The sequence below is a fragment of the Balaenoptera physalus genome (assembly GCF_965194825.1).
Source record: "Balaenoptera physalus genome assembly, chromosome: 6".
In the NCBI taxonomy this organism is placed as follows: domain Eukaryota; kingdom Metazoa; phylum Chordata; class Mammalia; order Artiodactyla; family Balaenopteridae; genus Balaenoptera; species Balaenoptera physalus.
This window is the reverse complement of record NC_138885.1, coordinates 101,241,017-101,255,029: the sequence shown is the minus strand read 5'-3', so window position 1 is coordinate 101,255,029 and position 14,013 is coordinate 101,241,017. Positions and strand designations below refer to the sequence as shown.

The 14,013-nt window shown below is 38.0% G+C and overlaps 1 long non-coding RNA gene across 1 annotated transcript in view; it reads right to left on the bottom strand.

The window, feature by feature from the left end:
* LOC309663438 overlaps positions 1-14,013 on the bottom strand; it is a 237,947-nt gene that overhangs the window by 13,264 nt on the left and 210,670 nt on the right. The window lies entirely within an intron of this gene.

Sequence of the window (14,013 nt, the reverse complement as noted above, 5' to 3'; positions counted from 1 at the left end):
ATCACTGATGAACATAGATGCAAAAATCCTCAACAAAATACTAGCAAACAGAATCCAACAGTACATTAAAAGGATCATACAACATGATCAAGTGGGGTTTATACCAGGAATGCAAAGATTCTTCAATATATGCAAATCAATCAATGGGATACACCATATTAACAAATTGAAGGATAAAACCATATGATCATCTCAATAGATGCAGAAAAAGCTTTCAACAACATTTAACACCCATTTATGATAAAAAAAAAAAAAAAAAAACTCCAGAAAGTAGGCATAGAGGGAACTTACCTCAACCTAATAACGGCCATATATGACAAACCCACAGCCAACATTGTTCTCAATGGTGAAAAAGTGAGACCATTTCCACTAAGATCAGGAACAAGACAAGGTTGTCCACTCTCACCACTATTAGTCAACGTAGTTTTGGAAGTTTTAGCCACAGCAATCAGAGAAGAAAAGAAATAAAAAGAATCCAAATTGGAAAAGAAGAAGTAAAGCTGTCACTGTTTGCAGATAACATGATATTACACATAGAGAATCCTAAAGATGCTACCAGAAAACTACTAGAGCTAATTAATCAATTTGGTAAAGTAGCAGGAAACAAAATTCATGCACAGAAATCTCTTGCATTCCTATACACTAATGATGAAAAATTTGAAAGCCAAATTAAGGAAACACTCCTATTTACCACTGCAACAAAAAGAATAAGATACCTAGGAATAAACCTACCTAGGGAGACAAAAGACCTGTATGCAAAATACTATAAGACACTGATGAAAGATATTAAAGATGATACAAACAGATGGAGAGATATACCATGTTCTTGGATTGGAAGAATCAACATTGTGAAAATGACTCTACTACCCAAAGCAATCTACAGATTCAATGCAATCCCTATCAAACTACCAATGGCAGTTTTCACAGAACTAGAGAAAAATCTTCACAAATTGTATGGAAATACAAAAGACCCTGAATAGCCAAAGCAATCTTGAGAAAGAAAAATGGAGCTGGAGGAATCAGGCTCCCTGACTTCAGACTATACTACAAAGCTACAGTAATCAAGATAGTATGGTACTGGCACAAAAACAGAAATATAGATCAATGGAACAGGATAGAAAGCCCAGAGATAAACCCATGCACATATGGTCACCTTTTCTTTGATAAAGGAGGCAAGAATATACAGTGGAGAAAAGACAGCCTCTTCAATAAGTGGTGCTGGGAAAATTGGACAGATACATGTAAAAGAATGAAATTAGAACACTCCCTAACACCATACACAAAAATAAACTCAAAATGGATTAAAGACCTAAATGTAAGGCCAGACACTATAAACTCTTAGAGGAAAACATAGGCAGAACACTCTATGACATAAATCACAGCAAGATCCTTTTTGACCCACTGCCTAGAGAAATGGATATAAAAACAAAAATAAACAAATGGGACCTAATGAAACTTAAAAGCTTTTGCACAACAAAGGAGACCATAAACAAGATGAAAAGACAACCCTCAGAATGGGAGAAAGTATTTGCAAATGAAGCAACTGACAAAGGATTAATCTCCAAAATTTACAAGCAACTCATGCAGCTCAATATCAAAAAAACAAACAACCCAACCCAAAAATGGGCAGAAGACCTAAATAGACATTTCTCCAAAGAAGGTATACAGATTGCCAACAAACACATGAAAGAATGCTCAACATCATGAATCATTAGAGAAATGCAAATCAAAACTACAATGGGATATCATCTTACACCGGTCAGAATGGCCATCATCAAAAAATCTACAAACAATAAATGCTGGAGAGGGTGTGAAGAAAAGGGAACCCTCTTGCACTCTTGGTGGGAATGTAAACTGATACAGCCTCTATGGAGAACAGTATGGAGGTTCCTTAAAAAACTAAAAATAGAACTACCATATGACCCAGCAATCCCACTACTGGGCATATACCCTGGAAAACCATAATTCAAAAAGTGTCATGTACCTAAATGTTCACTGCAGCTCTATTTACAATAGCCAGGACATGGAAGCAACCTAAGTGTCCATCAACAGATAAATGGATATAGAAGATGTGGCACATATATACAATGGAATATTACTCAGCCATAAAAAGGAACGAAACTGAGTTATTTGTAGTGAGGTGGATAGACCTAGAGACTGTCATACAGAGTGAAGTAAGTCAGAAAGAGAAAAACAAATACCGTATGCTAACACATATATATGGAATCTAAAAAGAAAAAATAAATGGTCAGAACAACCTAGGGGCAAGATGGGAATAAAGATGCAGACCTACTAGAGAATGGACTTGAGGATACGGGGAGGGGGAAGGGTAAGCTGGGACAAAGTGAGAGAGTGGCATGGACATATATACACTATGAAAGGTAAAACAGATAGCTAGTGGGAAGCAGCCGCATAACACAGGGAGATCAGCTCAGTGCTTTGTGACCACCTAGAGGGGTGGGATAGGGAGGGTAGGAGGGAGGGAGTTACAAGAGGGAAGAGATATGGGGACATATGTATATGTATAACTGATTCACTTTGTTATAAAGTAGAAACTGACACACCACGGTAAAGCAATTATACTCTAATAAAGATGTTAAAGAATTAAAAAAATAAAATAAAATAAAATTGATGGTTATGGGGAAAAAAAAAAAGAAACGAAACTGAGTTATTTGTAGTGAGGTGGATGGACCTAGAGTCTATCATACAGAGTGAAGTAAGTCAGAAAGAAAAAAATAAATACCATATGCTAACACATATATATGGAATCTAAAAAAAAAAAAAAAAAAGGTTCTGAAGAATCTAGGGGTAGGACAAGAATAAAGACGCAGACTTAGAGAATGGACTTGAGGACACGGGGAGGGGGAAGGGTAAGCTTGGATGAAGTGAGAGAGTGGCATGGACTAATATATACTACCAAATGTAAAATAGATAGCTAGTGGGAAGCAGCCTCATAGCACAGGGAGATCAGCTCAGTGCATTCTGACCACCCAGAGGGGTGGGATAGGGAGGGTCGGCAGGAGACGCAAGAGGGAGGAGACATGGGGATATATGTATATTTATAGCTGATTCACTTTGTTATAAAGCAGAAACTAACACACCACTGTAAAGCAATTATACTGCAATAAAGCTGTTTAAAAAATAAAATCACTGCCAGTTCAAGAAATGACACAATCTTACACCACCTTTTTAACTTCAAATTTCTTACCATTCATGGACACAAGTCTCATTTTCAAACTTTTCCTGTGTAGACCAATGTGGATTAGGTGGTAAGTGCATGGATTTTATAATAGAAAGGTGATGAGATTCACTATGAAACTATAAAATGAAAGGCTATTAATATGGCATAAATCATTGAGGGAAATTTTCTAGCTTTCTTCAGGCCTTTACTGGAATGTTTATTTTTAGTAGGTAGCTGTTATCTTCCCAGGAGGTGGTAGAACTAGCAATCCTCGTAAGATATAGTAGCAGGAACTGTTAATTGTCTTCCAGGAGAATGTTTTTCTTTACCTCCATAATAATACAGCAAAATAATAGCCAGCTGGAACAAAGACTATAATTCTCAATCTTCTTTGTAAAGGTCATGTGTCTAAGTTTTAGCAGATGAGATAAAGCTTCATGAGGCACCTTCTCGAACACTCTTGAAAGACTTTGGCAAATGCTCTTTGTCTTTTTTTTTTTTTCTATGACCCTTCTTTCCTGCTGGATGGAATATGAATTTGAAGGTCGAAGCTAGAACAGCAGCCGTAGACTATGAGGGGATCCTGAGAATGGAGCCTTTTCACATCGTAACAAGAGAGAATAAACTTGAGCCCCTAAAAATTCCATGAAGCAGAAGTGTCCCTGTACTTCTATCTTGTCTACGCCAGTGTTGTAGTAGGATTTCTTGTGAGTAACAGAGATCCTGACTCTACAACAACCAACCCACCCTTGTATGTGACCGCATGACCTGGACTGACCCATTATAGGGCTCCCTATCCCCACAGCGGTGGCTGGCCTAGCAATGAGCACAAACTCTAAGTTGGATCAATCAGTGGCCTTCACAGAAACTTTATCTATATAAGCCTCCTTCCTTTGGGCTGTTAGTCTGAATGATGTAAGTGTAGCAATGGTTGCAGTCTCTTAATTTCTCCTACCACATGGAGACACATCCTAGGGTAAAAAAGAAGGGTGGAAAGAATACAGAGGGAAACAAAGATAGAAGAGGAGAAGAGACAGAAAAATATCTGACATTATGTGAGTTTCTGATACTAACTCTACCCATAGATTTACCAGTTCTTTACAGTACTCATTTGGTGGTGGGGCAGAGGCGGGTAGGATTAAGGTATTATACTTTGAGTCGAGTTTCTGTCACTTAATCCTATAAGAAATCTAACTAACAAGCCACTTTATAAAATGGCCATTCCAAAGACTAGCTGTTTCTGGTGTCCTACCTACTTCCAATCCTCTTGATTTTTGTAGATGTTCTTACTACCTAAGTTATAATGGGAAAAAAAAAAAGAGAGAGAGAGAATCCATCATGTGAAACCTCCTTTAACTTTTTAGACCACCCTAATAATATCATGTGATCAAACCCATTCTATCTACTGTTATCCTTCTACACCTTGGTACAATCATGGGAAAAGTTGCCCAGCTTTCTTTTCCAAACTAATGTTCAGCTTCTTCTTTCATTAATTTCTTCACTAAACATGCACTGAGCATCTGAGCATGTTTATGCATCAGGTATTGGGTTTGACTCTGGAGATATAAAGATGATTAAAACTCAGCTCTTACTCTTAAGAAACTCACAGCCTAGTAGAGCACACAGACATAGAAATGCACAATCGATCATTACTGTGTTAAATGAATAGATAAAGACATGCATAGAGCTTTGGGGGAACAAAGAAAGCATTCTCTAACCAAGCATGCAAGGGAAGAAGAGGAATGAGAAAGAAATGATACCTGGGAAAGCCTAAGAGAAGAGAGGTCCTCTAGATGTAAGAGTTAGTAGGTGTTAGGCAAATAGGGAGAAAGAATATTCCAGGCAGAGGAACCCATTGTAGAGGACACAGAGACAAGAAGCAGCACCGTGTATGCAGTAAGCCACAGTCCTGAGTTGGTGACAAAACTGAACCAGAGAGCCAAGAAATGAAGCCCTTTATGGTCACTGTAATAAGTATAATGGAGGGCCCAGCCTGTAGAGTGGAATTATTGGAGAATTTTAAGCAAAAAAGTGACACGATAAGATTTATGTTTTATAAGCTCACTCTGGACGCTCTGTGCAGATCATAGAGGGGGAAGGGCTGAAGCAGAGAAATCAGTTAGGAGCATATTTCTGGAGTCCAAGGGATGAACAATGTGGCTTGGATAAGTATTTCGAAGATGGAGCTAACAGGATTCATCAGTGGGTTAGAAATGTAAAGGAGAGGAAACTAGAATGATACCAACATTTTTGGCCTGAGCAACTGAGGAAGTGGAAATGCAATATATTAGGATGGAAAGACTGGAAGAGAAACAGTTTCTAGAAGAAAACGGGGACGTTATTTATGATCATGGCATGATAGAGATGAAAAATAGACATTCAAATAGAAGTATGGACGAAGAGGAGTAGTTAGGATTGAAGACATACATTTAGAATGCATTAGCATGTATACATTATCTCAAGATATGAGGCTGTGTAAGATCATTCAGGGAATGTGTAAAAACAGAATGGAGATCTGAAGACTATAAGGTGTTTCAACATTTAGAGGCTTGACAGGAGGATCCAGCAAAGGAAACAGAAGGAAGAGTTGCCAATAAGATCCAAAGAGTATCAGAAAGGAATATGTGAGAATGTTTCTAGGAGGAAGAAGTAATCAAATGCTGCTGAGCACTTTAGGGTTGGAAAACGTTTCCAGCAATACCATTCTGTCATCATTCTGTGCCCCCCACCCAGCACCCCCCGGCCTTAACCCTTACTCTGTCTCCAGTGTAGTCCTGCCACCTGACAACTGGTTCTCGCCTTGCATCTAGGAAAGTAGCCCTTTTAACTTTTAGCATCTCTTCCCAAAGATAGGGTAACTAAATTATATTTAATATGTATCAGGGGGCGATAGTTTAATAGTGCACAAGACAGCAGAAGCAAAGAAAAACAGACTCAAAAAGCAATTACCTTGGACATAAAATTAGAATTTGTTTAAATCAGGTGAAAATGTTGCAGTCCTTTATGCTTTTCTAATGTTCTTACCTCTACAACTCACTGAGGTAGCATTACATACAGCTCAGGGATTATCCCAATTTAGGAGCTCCAATTCTTTCCATTTGGAAAGTGATTCTGATTGACAGTATTAATATTATAATACTGCATCAGAAAAGCTATCAAGTATTCATTTTTAAGTATTTGTAACACCAATTTTCATTACATAGAATGATAACAGACATCACCTAGGAGAGTACTGGCAATTTCACAAACAAATCCTAAAATTGATCTAAAGTTTTGTTGATTTAACCTGTGAAGCAGAGACCGGGTCATCATGTCAGTTAAAGAAGTGGCTCTTAATGTATGGTCCCTGGACCGGAAGCAGCAGCATCACCCGGAAATTGTTAGAAATGCAAATTCTCAGGTCCCAATGCAAACCTACTGAATCAGACACTCTGGGAGTAGAGGTCAGCAACTGGTGCTTTAATAAGCTCCCCAGGTGATTACAATGCACAAAAAAGTTTGATAATCACTGAGTTAAAGGATGGGAAAGGGAGACGGTAAGGAATAGAGAAGAGGAGGACCAGGAAGAAGAGAGTAGGAGGGAGAGAGAGAAATGAGAAAAGGAAGTGAAAGGGAGAGAAAGAAGAGGCGAGGGCACAACGAAAGAACAAGGGATAAGGAAAGTGAGGGGAAGTCTGAGAAGAAAGAAGATGGCAAGGAATAGGAGCATGAAAGGAAGGGAGAATCACAGGTGTCTTTTGATGGATATCTATGAGCGCTTACATGGATATATGATCATCAATTAGGTGTCTATTAATTAGAAATGAATAACAATCACCTCACAGTACTGTACGAATTAATCTGAGAAAATTAAAGTAAAACATTTTTTCAAGTGCCCTGGCACCTAATACTGGTAATATCTGTATAAAATTACTGGCCACAAAACAGCTCAATATTAGCTCAACACAGCCCCTTCAAAACCTTTATTTTCCTCCATTATTAACAATTATTTTCATTTACTTTCTCCAAGGCCAACATCTCTTAGGAGGCTTATTCTCTGTCTAACTGGCCTCTTGGCTTACTTTAATTCTGCTTTGATTCTAGATCCTTCACTGCTTCCTTGAAACTCCTTTTACTGCCTATATTCTAACCCATCCAGCTGACTTCCAACTAATAAAAAAAAGTTGAAAAAGATGCCATTTGGGGAGTGGTGAGACTTAGACTGCCATGTAAAGTCCACCAGTGTAAAACAATCTTGGCCAAGAACTATAGATGAGATTAATGTTTGTTCACATGGAGACGAGAACACTTTCCATTTAAAAGAGAGCCAAAGAGAAGCAGTCAAATTGTTTTTTAGTATCCTTTGACTTCCTCATGGAGACCTAAGATTTCCTGGAGTTTTATTACCAACAGAAAGCTCCTGAGAGGCCAAATTCCAAAGATTCAGCTCTTCTTCCTTGTTTAATAAAAATCATAAAATCCACCTGGTTAAGAAATTCAAAGATAAAAAAACAACTAATTAAACTTAATTGGGTCAGTCTGGGCAGGCTGATTACTGTTTGATTGGCCTCAGGAGAATCTGATCACGGATTCACCAAGTGTAACTTGGCAAAGGAAAGCCTGAAATCAGGACAGGTGCTGTATTCATAACTGGAGATGTAATTTTTAGTGAGAAATACACAAAAGAGGTTAAAGAGGAAACAGTGTATTGGGTATAGCACAATCAACCACAAACAAGTCATTTCAGGCCCATCCTAATTTCTCAGAGTAGAGCAGAGGGAATTATTATAATAATAAAACAGGATTATTTTATAGGCCCTGGATTTCTTTCACCTAAATTAACCAAATACATTTTATCAGGTTGTATTTTTTGGGTTTTGGTGGGTTTTTCGTTTTTTGGGGTTTTTTTTGTGCAAGTTCTTTCTTGCTGGCAACCCAGAAGAGGAACTAAAGAGAGCCATGTGGAATGGCCGTCAATGATGGTCAAGTTTGTCTGAGGGACCCAAACCACAATATACCATTGATAGGAGTAATGATTCTTAGAATTTGAGGCCAATCTTATCCCACCGGCATACATGCTTGTGATAATCATTTACTCTGGGACCCCTTCTTCTGAATGTAGTACTAGTTAATCTGGTTAACTAAGATTGGTTTTAACTGCGTCAAGATAAAAAAGTTATGGCATACAAAAATGATTTTTGCTCCTAGAAAACCACTTGAGAATTTCAATCTTATAGAAAAACTCAAAGGATTAAATGAGTTTTAAGGTTATATAAATCTATGCTTCTCAAAGTGACCTATGGAACACCTGCATTTAACTCACAATCATTGAGAGGAAGATATTGGAACTCACCAAAAAAGATACTCCACATGGAAAGACAAAAGAGAAGCTGCAAGGAGACAGTAGGAGGGGCACTACCACAATAAAATCAAATCCCATAACTGCTGGGTGGGTGACTCACAAACTGGAGAACATTTATACCACAGAAGTCCACCCACTGGAGTGAAGGTTCTGAGCCCCAGGTCAGGCTTCCCAACCTGGGGGTCTGGCAATGGGAGGAGGAATTCCTAGAGATTCAGACTTTGAAGGCTAGCGAGATTTGATTGCAGGACTTTGGCAGGACTGGGGGAAACACAGACTCCACCCTTGGAGGGCACACACAAAGTAGTGTGTGCACTGGGGCCCAGGGGAAGGAGCAGTGACCCCATAGAGACTGAACCAGACCTACCTGCTAGTGTTGGAGAGTCTTCTGCAGAGGCGGGGGGCAGCTGTGGCTCACCAAGGGACAAGGACACTGAGAGGAGAAGTTCTGGGAAGTATTCCTTGGCATGAGCCCTCCTAGAATCCGCCATTAGCTCCACAAAACAGCCTGGGTAGGCGCCAGTGTTGGGTAACCTCAGGCCAAAAAACTGACAGGGAGGGAACCCAGCCCCACTCATCAGCAGACAAGAGGATTAAAGTTTTACTGAGCTCTACCCACCAGAGCAACAGCCAGCTCTACCCACCACCAGTCCCTCCCATCAGGAAACTTCCACAAGCCTCTTAGATACCCTCATCCACCAGAGGGCAGACAGCAGAAGCAAGAAGAACTACAATCCTGCAGCCTGTGGAACGAACACCGCATTCACGGAAAGATGGACAAGATGAAAAGGCAGAGGGCTATGTACCAGATGAAGGAACAAGATAAAACCCCAGAAAAACAACTAAATGAAGTGGAGATAGGCAACCTTTCAGAAAAAGAATTCAGAATAATGATAGTGAAGATGATGCAGGACCTTGGAAAATGAATGGAGGCAAAGATCAAGAAGATGCAAGACATGTTTAACAAAGACCTAGAAGAATTAAAGAACAAACAAGCAGAAATGAACAATACAATAACTGAAATGAAAACTACACTAGAAGGAATCAATAGCAGATTAACTGAGGCAGAAGAACGGAAAAGAGACCTGGAAGACAAAATAGTGGAATTCACTGCTATGGAACAGAATAAAGAAAAAAGAGTGAAAAGAAATGAAAACAGGCTAAGAGACCTCTGGGAAAGAATTAAACACAACAACATTCGCATTATAGGGGTCCTAGAAGGAGAAGAGAGAGAGAAAGGACTGGAGAAAATATTTGAAGAGATTATAGTTGAAAATTTCGCTAACATGGGAAAAGAAATAGCCACCCAAGTCCAGGAAGCACAGAGAGTCCCATACAGGATAAACCCAAGCAGAAACATGCCAAGACACATAGTAATCAAATTGGCAAAAATTAAAGGCAAAGAAAAATTATTGAAAGCAGCAAGGGAAAAATGACAAATAACATACAAGGGAACTCCCGTAAGGTTAACAGGTGATTTCTCAGCAGAAACTCTACAACCCAGAAGGGAGTGGCATGATATATTTAAAGTGATGAAAGGGAAGAACCTACAACCAAGATTCCTCTAGCCAGCAAGGTTCTCCTTCAGATTTGATGGAGAAATCAAAAACTTTACAGACAAGCAAAAGCTAAGAGAATTCAGCACCACCAAACCAGCTTGACAACAAATGCTAAAGGAACTTCTCTAGCAAGGAAACACAAGAGGAGAAAAGGACCTACAAAAACAAACCCAAAACAATTAAGAAAATGGTCATAGGAACATACATATTGATAATTACCTTAAATGTGACTGGATTAAATGCTCCAACCAAAAGACACAGGCTTGCTGAATGGATACAAAAACAAGACCTATATATATGCTGTCTCCAAGAGACCTGCTTCAGACCTAGGGACACATACAGACTGAAAGTGAGGGGATGGAAAAAGATATTCCATGCAAATGGAAATCAAAAGAAAGCTGGAGTAGCAATACTCATATCAGATAACATGGACTTTAAAATAAAGAATATTATAAGACACAAGGAAGGACACTACATAATGATCAAGGGATCAATCCAAGAAGAAGATATAACAATTATAAATATATATGCACCCAACATAGGAGCACCTCAATACATAAGGCAACTACTAACAACTCTAAAAGAGGAAATTGACAGTAACACAATAATAGTGGGAGACTTTAACACCTCACTTACACCAATGGACAGATCATCCAAACAGAAAATTAATAAGGAAACACAAGCTTTAAATGACACAACAGACCAGATAGATTTTATTGAGATTTATAAGACACTCCATCCAAAAACAGCAGATTACACTTTCTTCTAAAGTGCACATGGAACATTCTCCAGGATAGATCACATCTTGGGTCACAAATCAAGCCTCAGTAAATTTAAGAAAATTGATATATTAAGCATCTTTTCTGACCACAACAGTATGAGATTAGAAATCAATTACATGGAAAAAAACGTAAAAAACACAAATGGACGCTAAACAATACGTTACTAAATAACCAAGAGATCACTGAAGAAATCAAAGGAAATCAGAAAATACCTAGAGACACATGATAACGAAAACATGACGATCCAAAACCTATGAGATGCAGCAAAAGCATTTGAAGAGGGAAGCTTATAGCTATACAAGCCGACCTCAGAACCAAGGAAAATCTCAAATAAACAATCTATCCTTACACATAAATGAACTAGAGAAAGAAGAACAAACAAAATCCACAGTTAGTAGAAGGAAAGAAATCATAAAGATCAGATCAGAAATAAACGAAATAGAAACAAAGAAAACAACAGCAAAGATCAATAGAACTAAAAGCTGGTTCTTTGAGAAGATAAACAAAATTGATAAACCATTAGCCAGAATCATCAAAAAAAAGAGGGAGAGGACTCAAATCAATAAAATTAGAAATGAAAAAGGAGAAGTTACAACAGATACCGCAGAAATACAAAGCATCCTAAGAGACTACTACAAGCAACTCTATGTCAATAAAATGGACAACCCGGAACAAATGGACAAATTCTTAGAAAGGTATAACCTTCCAAGACTGAACCAGAAGAAACAGAAATTATGAACAGACCAATCACAAGTAATGAAATTGAAACTGTGATTAAAAATCTTCCAACTAACAAAAGTCCAGGACCACATGGCTTCACAGGTGAATTCTATCAAACAATTAGAGAAGAGCTAACACCCATCCTTCTCAAACTCTTCCAAAAAATTGCAGAGGAAGGAAAACTCCCAAACTCATTCTATGAGGCCACCATCACCCTGATACCAAAACCAGACAAATATACTACAAAAAAAGAAAATTACAGAGCAATATCACTGATGAACATAGATGCAAATATCCTCAACAAAATACTAGCAAATAATCCAACAATACATTAAAAGGATCATACACCACGATCAAGTGGGACTTACCCCAGAGATGCAAGGATTCTTCGATATATGCAAATCAATCAATGTGATACACCACATTAACAAATTGAAGAAGAAAAACCATATGATCATTTCAGTAGATGCAGGAAAGCTTTTAACAAAATTCAACAAAAATTTATGATAAAAACTCACCAGAAAGTAGGCATAGAGGGAACCTACTTCAACATAATAAAGGCCATATACAACAAACCCACAGCAAACATCATTCTCAATGGTGAAAAACTGAAAGCATTTCCTCTAAGATCAGGAAGGAGACAAGGATGTCCACTCTCACCACTATTATTCAACATAGTTTTGCAAGTCCTAGCCATGGCAATCAGAGAAGAAAAAGAAATAAAAGGAATACAAATTGGAAAAGAAGAAGTAAAACTGTCACTGTTTGCAGATGACATGATACTATACATAGTATAGTATAGTAAAACTACTATAGCTTATCAATGAATTTGGTAAAGTAGCAGGATACAAAATTAATGCACAGAAATCTCTTGCATTCCTATACACTAATGATGAAAAATCTGAAAGAGAAATTATGGAAACACTCCCATTTACCATTGCAACAAAAAGAATAAAATACCTAGGAATAAAGCTACCTAGTGAGACAAAAGACCTGTATGCAAAAAACTGTAAGACACTGATGAAAGAAATTAAAGATGATACCAACAGTTGTAGAGATATACCATGTTCTTGGATTGGAAGAATCAATATTGTGAAAAGGACTATACTACCCAAAGCAATCTAGAGATTCAATGCAATCCCTATCAAATTACCAATGGCATTTTTTTACAGAACTAGAACAAAAAATCCTAAAATTTGTATGGAGACACAAAAGACCCCGAATAGTTAAAGCAGTCTTGAGGGAAAAAAATGGAGCTGGAGGAATCAGACTCCCTGACTTCAGACTATACTACAAAGCTACAGTAACCAAGACAATATGGTACTGGCACAAAAAGAGAACTGTAGATCAATGGAACAGGATAGAAAGCCCAGAGATAAACCCATGCACCTATGGTCAACTAATCTATGACAAAGGAGGCAAGGATATACAATGGAGAAAAGACAGTCTCTTCAATAAGTGGTGCTGGGAAAACTGGACAACTACATATAAAAGAACGAAAGTAGAACACTCCCTAACACCATACACAAAAATAAACTCAAAATGGATTAGAGACCTAAATGTAAGACTGGACACTATAAAACTTTTAGAGGAAAACATAGGAAGAACACCCTATGACATAAATCACAACAAGATATTTTTTGATCCACCTCCTAGAGTAATAGAAATAAAAACAAAAATAAACAAATGGGACCTAATGAAACTTAAAAACTGTTGCACAGCAAAGGAAACCATAAACAAGACGAAAAGACAACACTCAGAATGGGAGAAAATATTTGCAAATGAATCATTGGACAAAGCATTAATCTCCAAAATATATAAACAGCTCACGCAGCTCAATATTAAAAAAACAAGCAACCCAATCAAAAAATGGGCAGAATACCTAAATAGACATTTCTCCAAAGAAGACATACAGATGGCCAAGAAACACATGAAAAGCTGCTCAACATCACTAATTATTAGAGAAATGCAAATCAAAACTACAATGAGGTATCACCTCACACCAGTTAGAATGGCCATCATCAGAAAATCTACAAACAACAAATGCTGGAGAGGGTGTGGAGAAAAGGGAACCCTCTTGCACTGTTGGTGGGAATGTAAATTGATACGGCCACTATGGAGAACAGTATGGAGGTTCCTTAAAGAACTAAAAATAGAACTACCATATGACCCAGCAATCCCACTACAGGGCATATACCCAGAGAAAACCATAATTCAAAAAGACACATGCACCCCAATGTTCATTGCAGCACTATTTACAATAGCCAGGACATGGAAGCAACCTAAATGCCCATCAACAGATGAATGGATAAAGAAGATGTGGTACTTATATACAATGGAATGTTACGCAGCCATAAAAAGGAACGAAATTGGGTCATTTGTAGAGACGTGGTTGGACCTAGAGACTGTCATACAGAGTGAAGTAAGTCA